The sequence below is a fragment of the Apium graveolens genome, unplaced genomic scaffold (genome assembly GCF_009905375.1).
Source record: "Apium graveolens cultivar Ventura unplaced genomic scaffold, ASM990537v1 ctg4522, whole genome shotgun sequence".
In the NCBI taxonomy this organism is placed as follows: domain Eukaryota; kingdom Viridiplantae; phylum Streptophyta; class Magnoliopsida; order Apiales; family Apiaceae; genus Apium; species Apium graveolens.
Genome location: NW_027418580.1, coordinates 1 through 9,353, shown reverse-complemented (window position 1 = coordinate 9,353; position 9,353 = coordinate 1).

Sequence of the window (9,353 nt, the reverse complement as noted above, 5' to 3'; positions counted from 1 at the left end):
CTCATATCACTAAAACATATAGCTCTTAACATCCGTACGGTTGGATCATTCAAAAACTTTTTTAAAAAATAGAAACTTTAGTACGAGACTAAACACAAGTTACAAGTACCGGTCACAACACCTGTTGACTTTTAAAATAACAAACCAAACACATTTATTTTTTTATCAAATTTTTCTCATATCACTAAAACATATAGCTCTTAACATCCGTACGGTTGGATCATTCATAAACTTTTTAAAAAAATAGAAACTTTAGTACGAGACTAAACACAAGTTACAAGTACCGGTCAAAACACCGGTTAACTGTTAAAATAACAAAACAGACAAATTTATTTTTTTTTCAAAATTATCTCATATCACTAAAACATATAGTTCTTAACATCCGTACGGTTGGATCATTCATAAACTTTTTTAAAAAACTAGAAACTTTATTACGAGACTAAACACAAGTTACAAGTACCGGTCAAAACACCGGTTGACTTTTAAAATAGCAAACCAAACACATTTATTTTTTTATCAAATTTTTCTCATATCCCTAAAACATATAGTTCTTAACATCCGTACGGTTGGATCATTCATAAACTTTTTTTAAAAAATAGAAACTTTAGTACGAGACTAAACACAAGTTACAAGTACCGGTCAAAACACCAGTTAACTGTTAAAATAACAAAACAAACACATTTATTTTTTTATCAAATTTTTCTCATATCACTAAAACATATAGTTCTTAACATCCGTATGGTTGGATCATTCATAAACTTTTTTAAAAAAATGAAAACTTTAGTACGAGACTAAACACAAGTTACAAGTACCGGTCAAAACACCGGTTGACTTTTAAAATAACAAACCAAACACATTTACTTTTTTATCAAATTTTTCTCATATCACTAAAACATATAGCTCTTAACATCCGTATGGTTGGATCATTCATAAACTTTTTTAAAAAATAGAAACTTTAGTACGAGACTAAACAAAAGTTACAAGTACGGGTCAAAACACAGGTTGACTGTTAAAATAACAAACCAAACACATTTATTTTTTTCTCAATTTTTTTTCATATAAGTAAAATATATAGATCTTAACATCCGTATGGTTGGATCATTCATAAACTTTTTTTAAAAAATAGAAACTTTAGTACGAGACTAAACACAAGTTACAAGTACCGGTCAAAACACCCGTTGACTTTTAAAATAACAAACCAAATACATTTATTTTTTTATCAAATTTTTCTCATATCACTAAAACATATAGTTCTTAACATCCGTACGGTTGGATCATTCATAAACTTTTTTAAAAAACTAGAAACTTTAGTACGAGACTAAACACAAGTTACAAGTACCGGTCAAAACACCGGTTGACTTTTAAAATAACAAACCAAACACATTTATTTTTTTATCAAATTTTTCTCATATCACTAAAACATATAGCTCTTAACATCCGTACGGTTGGATCATTCATAAACTTTTTTAAAAAATAGAAACTTTAGTACGAGACTAAACACAAGTTACAAGTACCGGTCAAAACACCGGTTAACTGTTAAAATAACAAAACAAACACATTTATTTTTTTATCAAATTTTTCTCATATCACTAAAACATATAGTTCTTAACATCCGTATGGTTGGATCATTCATAAACTTTTTTAAAAAAATGAAAACTTTAGTACGAGACTAAACACAAGTTACAAGTACCGGTCAAAACACCGGTTGACTTTTAAAATAACAAACCAAACACATTTATTTTTTTATCAAATTTTTCTCATATCACTAAAACATATAGCTCTTAACATCCGTATGGTTGGATCATTCATAAACTTTTTTAAAAAATAGAAACTTTAGTACGAGACTAAACAAAAGTTACAAGTACGGGTCAAAACACAGGTTGACTGTTAAAATAACAAACCAAACACATTTATTTTTTTCTCAATTTTTTTTCATATAAGTAAAATATATAGATCTTAACATCCGTATGGTTGGATCATTCATAAACTTTTTTTAAAAAATAGAAACTTTAGTACGAGACTAAACACAAGTTACAAGTACCGGTCAAAACACCCGTTGACTTTTAAAATAACAAACCAAACACATTTATTTTTTTATCAAATTTTTCTCATATCACTAAAACATATAGCTCTTAACATCCGTACGGTTGGATCATTCATAAACTTTTTTAAAAAAATAGAAACTTTAGTACGAGACTAAACACAAGTTACAAGTACCGGTCAAAACACCGGTTAACTGTTAAAATAACAAAACAAACACATTTATTTTTTTATCAAATTTTTCTCATATCACTAAAACATATAGCTCTTAACATCCGTACGGTTGGATCATTCATAAACTTTTTTAAAAAATAGAAACTTTAGTACGAGACTAAACACAAGTTACAAGTACCGGTCAAAACACCGGTTAACTGTTAAAATAACAAAACAAACACATTTATTTTTTTTTCAAAATTTTCTCATATCACTAAAACATATAGTTCTTAACATCCGTACGGTTGGATTATTCATAAACTTTTTTAAAAAAATAGAAACTTTAGTACGAGACTAAACACAAGTTACAAGTACCGGTCAAAACACCGGTTGACTTTTAAAATAACAAACCAAACACATTTATTTTTTTATCAAATTTTTCTCATATCCCTAAAACATATAGTTCTTAACATCCGTACGGTTGGATCATTCATAAACTTTTTTTAAAAAATAGAAACTTTAGTACGAGACTAAAAACAAGTTACAAGTACCGGTCAAAACACCGGTTAACTGTTAAAATAACAAACCAAACACATTTATTTTTTTATCAAATTTTTCTCATATCACTAAAACATATAGCTCTTAACATCCGTACGGTTGGATCATTCATAAACTTTAAAAAAATAGAAACTTTAGTACGAGACTAAACACAAGTTACAAGTATCGGTCAAAACACCGGTTAACTGTTAAAATAGCAAACCAAACACATTTATTTTTTTATCAAAATTTTCTCATATCACTAAAATATATAGTTATTAACATCCGTATGGTTGGATCATTCATAAACTTTTTAAAAAAATAGAAACTTTAGTACGAGACTAAACAAAAGTTACAAGTACGGGTCAAAACACAAGTTGACTGTTAAAATAACAAACCAAACACATTTATTTTTTTCTCAATTTTTTTCATATAAGTAAAATATATAGATCTTAACATCCGTATGGTTGGATCATTCATAAACTTTTTAAAAAAATAGAAACATTAGTACGAGACTAAACACAAGTTACAAGTACCGGTCAAAACACCGGTTAACTGTTAAAATAACAAAACAAACAAATTTATTTTTTTTTCAAAATTTTCTCATATCACTAAAACATATAGTTCTTAACATCCGTACGGTTGGATCATTCATAAACTTTTTTAAAAAAATAGAAACTTTAGTACGAGACTAAATACAAGTTACAAGTACCGGTCAAAACACCGGTTGACTTTTAAAATAACAAACCAAACACATTTATTTTTTTATCAAATTTTTCTCATATCCCTAAAACATATAGTTCTTAACATCCGTACGGTTGGATCATTCATAAACTTTTTTTAAAAAATAGAAACTTTAGTACGAGACTAAACAAAAGTTACAAGTACGGGTCAAAACACAAGTTGACTGTTAAAATAACAAACCTAACACATTTATTTTTTTCTCAATTTTTTTCATATAAGTAAAATATATAGATCTTAACATCCGTATGGTTGGATCATTCATAAACTTTTTTTAAAAAATAGAAACTTTAGTACGAGACTAAACACAAGTTACAAGTACCGGTCAAAACACCGGTTAACTGTTAAAATAACAAAACAGACAAATTTATTTTTTTTTCAAAATTATCTCATATCACTAAAACATATAGTTCTTAACATCCGTACGGTTGGATCATTCATAAACTTTTTTAAAAAACTAGAAACTTTATTACGAGACTAAACACAAGTTACAAGTACCGGTCAAAACACCGGTTGACTTTTAAAATAGCAAACCAAACACATTTATTTTTTTATCAAATTTTTCTCATATCCCTAAAACATATAGTTCTTAACATCCGTACGGTTGGATCATTCATAAACTTTTTTAAAAAATAGAAACTTTAGTACGAGACTAAACACAAGTTACAAGTACCGGTCAAAACACCAGTTAACTGTTAAAATAACAAAACAAACACATTTATTTTTTTATCAAATTTTTCTCATATCACTAAAACATATAGTTCTTAACATCCGTATGGTTGGATCATTCATAAACTTTTTAAAAAAATGAAAACTTTAGTACGAGACTAAACACAAGTTACAAGTACCGGTCAAAACACCGGTTGACTTTTAAAATAACAAATCAAACACATTTACTTTTTTATCAAATTTTTCTCATATCACTAAAACATATAGCTCTTAACATCCGTATGGTTGGATCATTCATAAACTTTTTTAAAAAATAGAAACTTTAGTACGAGACTAAACAAAAGTTACAAGTACGGGTCAAAACACAGGTTGACTGTTAAAATAACAAACCAAACACATTTATTTTTTCTCAATTTTTTTCATATAAGTAAAATATATAGATCTTAACATCCGTATGGTTGGATCATTCATAAACGTTTTTTAAAAAATAGAAACTTTAGTACGAGACTAAACACAAGTTACAAGTACCGGTCAAAACACCAGTTGACTTTTAAAATAACAAACCAAATACATTTATTTTTTTATCAAATTTTTCTCATATCACTAAAACATATAGTTCTTAACATCCGTACGGTTGGATCATTCATAAACTTTTTTAAAAAACTAGAAACTTTAGTACGAGACTAAACACAAGTTACAAGTACCGGTCAAAACACCGGTTGACTTTTAAAATAACAAACCAAACACATTTATTTTTTTATCAAATTTTTCTCATATCACTAAAACATATAGCTCTTAACATCCGTACGGTTGGATCATTCAAAAACTTTTTTAAAAAATAGAAACTTTAGTACGAGACTAAACACAAGTTACAAGTACCGGTCAAAACACCTGTTGACTTTTAAAATAACAAACCAAACACATTTATTTTTTTATCAAATTTTTCTCATATCACTAAAACATATAGCTCTTAACATCCGTACGGTTGGATCATTCATAAACTTTTTTAAAAAAATAGAAACTTTAGTACGAGACTAAACACAAGTTACAAGTACCGGTCAAAACACCGGTTAACTGTTAAAATAACAAAACAGACAAATTTATTTTTTTTTCAAAATTATCTCATATCACTAAAACATATAGTTCTTAACATCCGTACGGTTGGATCATTCATAAACTTTTTAAAAAACTAGAAACTTTATTACGAGACTAAACACAAGTTACAAGTACCGGTCAAAACACCGGTTGACTTTTAAAATAGCAAACCAAACACATTTATTTTTTTATCAAAATTTTCTCATATCCCTAAAACATATAGTTCTTAACATCCGTACGGTTGGATCATTCATAAACTTTTTTTAAAAAATAGAAACTTTAGTACGAGACTAAACACAAGTTACAAGTACCGGTCAAAACACCAGTTAACTGTTAAAATAACAAAACAAACACATTTATTTTTTATCAAATTTTTCTCATATCACTAAAACATATAGTTCTTAACATCCGTATGGTTGGATCATTCATAAACTTTTTAAAAAAATGAAAACTTTAGTACGAGACTAAACACAAGTTACAAGTACCGGTCAAACACCGGTTGACTTTTAAAATAACAAACCAAACACATTTACTTTTTATCAAATTTTTCTCATATCACTAAAACATATAGCTCTTAACATCCGTATGGTTGGATCATTCATAAACTTTTTTAAAAAATAGAAACTTTAGTACGAGACTAAACAAAAGTTACAAGTACGGGTCAAAACACAGGTTGACTGTTAAAATAACAAACCAAACACATTTATTTTTTTCTCAATTTTTTTTCATATAAGTAAAATATATAGATCTTAACATCCGTATGGTTGGATCATTCATAAACTTTTTTTAAAAAATAGAAACTTTAGTACGAGACTAAACACAAGTTACAAGTACCGGTCAAAACACCCGTTGACTTTTAAAATAACAAACCAAATACATTTATTTTTTTATCAAATTTTTCTCATATCACTAAAACATATAGTTCTTAACATCCGTACGGTTGGATCATTCATAAACTTTTTTAAAAAACTAGAAACTTTAGTACGAGACTAAACACAAGTTACAAGTACCGGTCAAAACACCGGTTGACTGTTAAAATAACAAACCTAACACATTTATTTTTTTCTCAATTTTTTTCATATAAGTAAAATATATAGATCTTAACATCCGTATGGTTGGATCATTCATAAACTTTTTTTAAAAAATAGAAACTTTAGTACGAGACTAAACACAAGTTACAAGTACCGGTCAAAACACCGGTTAACTGTTAAAATAACAAAACAGACAAATTTATTTTTTTTTCAAAATTATCTCATATCACTAAAACATATAGTTCTTAACATCCGTACGGTTGGATCATTCATAAACTTTTTTAAAAAACTAGAAACTTTATTACGAGACTAAACACAAGTTACAAGTACCGGTCAAAACACCGGTTGACTTTTAAAATAGCAAACCAAACACATTTATTTTTTATCAAATTTTTCTCATATCCCTAAAACATATAGTTCTTAACATCCGTACGGTTGGATCATTCATAAACTTTTTTTAAAAATAGAAACTTTAGTACGAGACTAAACACAAGTTACAAGTACCGGTCAAAACACCAGGTTAACTGTTAAAATAACAAACAAACACATTTATTTTTTTATCAAATTTTTCTCATATCACTAAAACATATAGTTCTTAACATCCGTATGGTTGGATCATTCATAAACTTTTTTAAAAAAATAGAAAACTTTAGTACGAGACTAAACACAAGTTACAAGTACCGGTCAAAACACCGGTTGACTTTTAAAATAACAAACCAACACATTTACTTTTTTATCAAATTTTTCTCATATCACTAAAAACATATAGCTCTTAACATCCGTATGGTTGGATCATTCATAAACTTTTTTAAAAAATAGAAACTTTAGTACGAGACTAAACAAAAGTTACAAGTACGGGTCAAAACACAGGTTGACTGTTAAAATAACAAACCAAACACATTTATTTTTTTCTCAATTTTTTTTCATATAAGTAAATATATAGATCTTAACATCCGTATGGTTGGATCATTCATAAACTTTTTTAAAAAATAGAAACTTTAGTACGAGACTAAACACAAGTTACAAGTACCGGTCAAAACACCCGTTGACTTTTAAATAACAAACCAATAACATTTATTTTTTTATCAAATTTTTCTCATATCACTAAAACATATAGTTCTTAACATCCGTACGGTTGGATCATTCATATACTTTTTTAAAAAACTAGAAACTTTAGTACGAGACTAAACACAAGTTACAAGTACCCGGTCAAAACACCGGTTGACTTTTAAAATAACAAACCAAACACATTTATTTTTTATCAAATTTTTCTCATATCACTAAAACATATAGCTCTTAACATCCGTTACGGTTGGATCATTCATAAACTTTTTTAAAAAATAGAAACTTTAGTACGAGACTAAACACAAGTTACAAGTACCTGGTCAAAACACCGGTTAACTGTTAAAATAACAAAACAAACACTTTATTTTTTTATCAAATTTTCTCATATCACTAAAAATATAGTTCTTAACATCCGTATTGGTTGGATCATTCATAAACTTTTTAAAAAAATGAAAACTTTAGTACGAGACTAAACACAAGTTACAAGTACCGGTCAAAACACCGGTTGACTTTTAAAATAACAAACCAAACACATTTATTTTTTTATCAAATTTTTCTCATATCACTAAAACATATAGCTCTTAACATCCGTATGGTTGGATCATTCATAAACTTTTTTAAAATAGAAACTTTGTACGAGACTAAACAAAAGTTACAAGTACGGGTCAAAACACAGTTGACTGTTAAAATAACAAACCAAACACATTTATTTTTTTCTCAATTTTTTTCATATAAGTAAAATATATAGATCTTAACATCCGTATGGTTGGATCATTCATAAACTTTTTTAAAAAATAGAACTTAGTACGAGACTAAACACAAGTTACAAGTACCGGTCAAAACACCCGTTGACTTTTAAAATAACAAACCAAACACATTTATTTTTTTATCAAATTTTCTCATATCACTAAAACATATAGCTCTTAACATCCGTACGGTTGGATCATTCATAAACTTTTTTAAAAAATAGAAACTTTAGTACGAGACTAAACACAAGTTACAAAGTAACCGGTCAAACACCGGTTAACTGTAAAATAACAAAACAAACACATTTATTTTTTTATCAAATTTTTCTCATATCCCTAAAACATATAGCTCTACATCCGTACGTTGGATCATTCATAAACTTTTTTAAAAAATAGAAACTTTAGTACGCAGACTAAACACAAGTTACAAGTACCGGTCAGAACACCGGTTAACTGTTAAAATAACAAAACAGACAAATTTATTTTTTTTTCAAAATTATCTCATATCACTAAAACTATAGTTCTTAACATCCGTACGGTTGGATCATTCATAAACTTTTTTAAAAAAAACTAGAAACTTTATTACGAGACTAAACACAGTTACAAGTACCGGTCAAAACACCGTTGACTTTTAAAATAGCAACCAAACACATTTATTTTTTATCAATTTTTCTCATATCCCTAAAACATAAGTTCTTAACATCCGTACGGTTGATCATTCATACACTTTTTTAAAAAATAGAAACTTTAGTACGAGACTAAACCAAGTTACAAGTACCGGTCAAAACACCAGTTAACTGTTAAAATAACAAAAACAAACACATTTATTTTTTATCAAATTTTTCTCATATCACTAAAACATATAGTTCTTAACATCCGTATGGTTGGATCATTCATAAACTTTTTTAAAAAATGAAACTTTAGTACAGACTAAACAAAGTTACAAGTACCGGTCAAAACACAGGTTGACTTTAAAATAACAAACCAAACACATTTATTTTTTTCAAATTTTTTCATATCACTAAAATATAGCTCTTAACATCCGTATGGTTGGATCATTCATAACTTTTTTTAAAAAATAGAAACTTTAGTACGAGACTAAACAAAGTTACAAGTACGGTCAAAACACCGTTGACTGTTTAAAATACAAACCAAACACATTTATTTTTTTTCTCAAATTTTTTCATATAAAAAATATATTCTTACATCCGTATGTTGGATCATTCATAAACTTTTTTAAAAAATAAAACTTTAGTACGAGACTAAAACAAGTTAC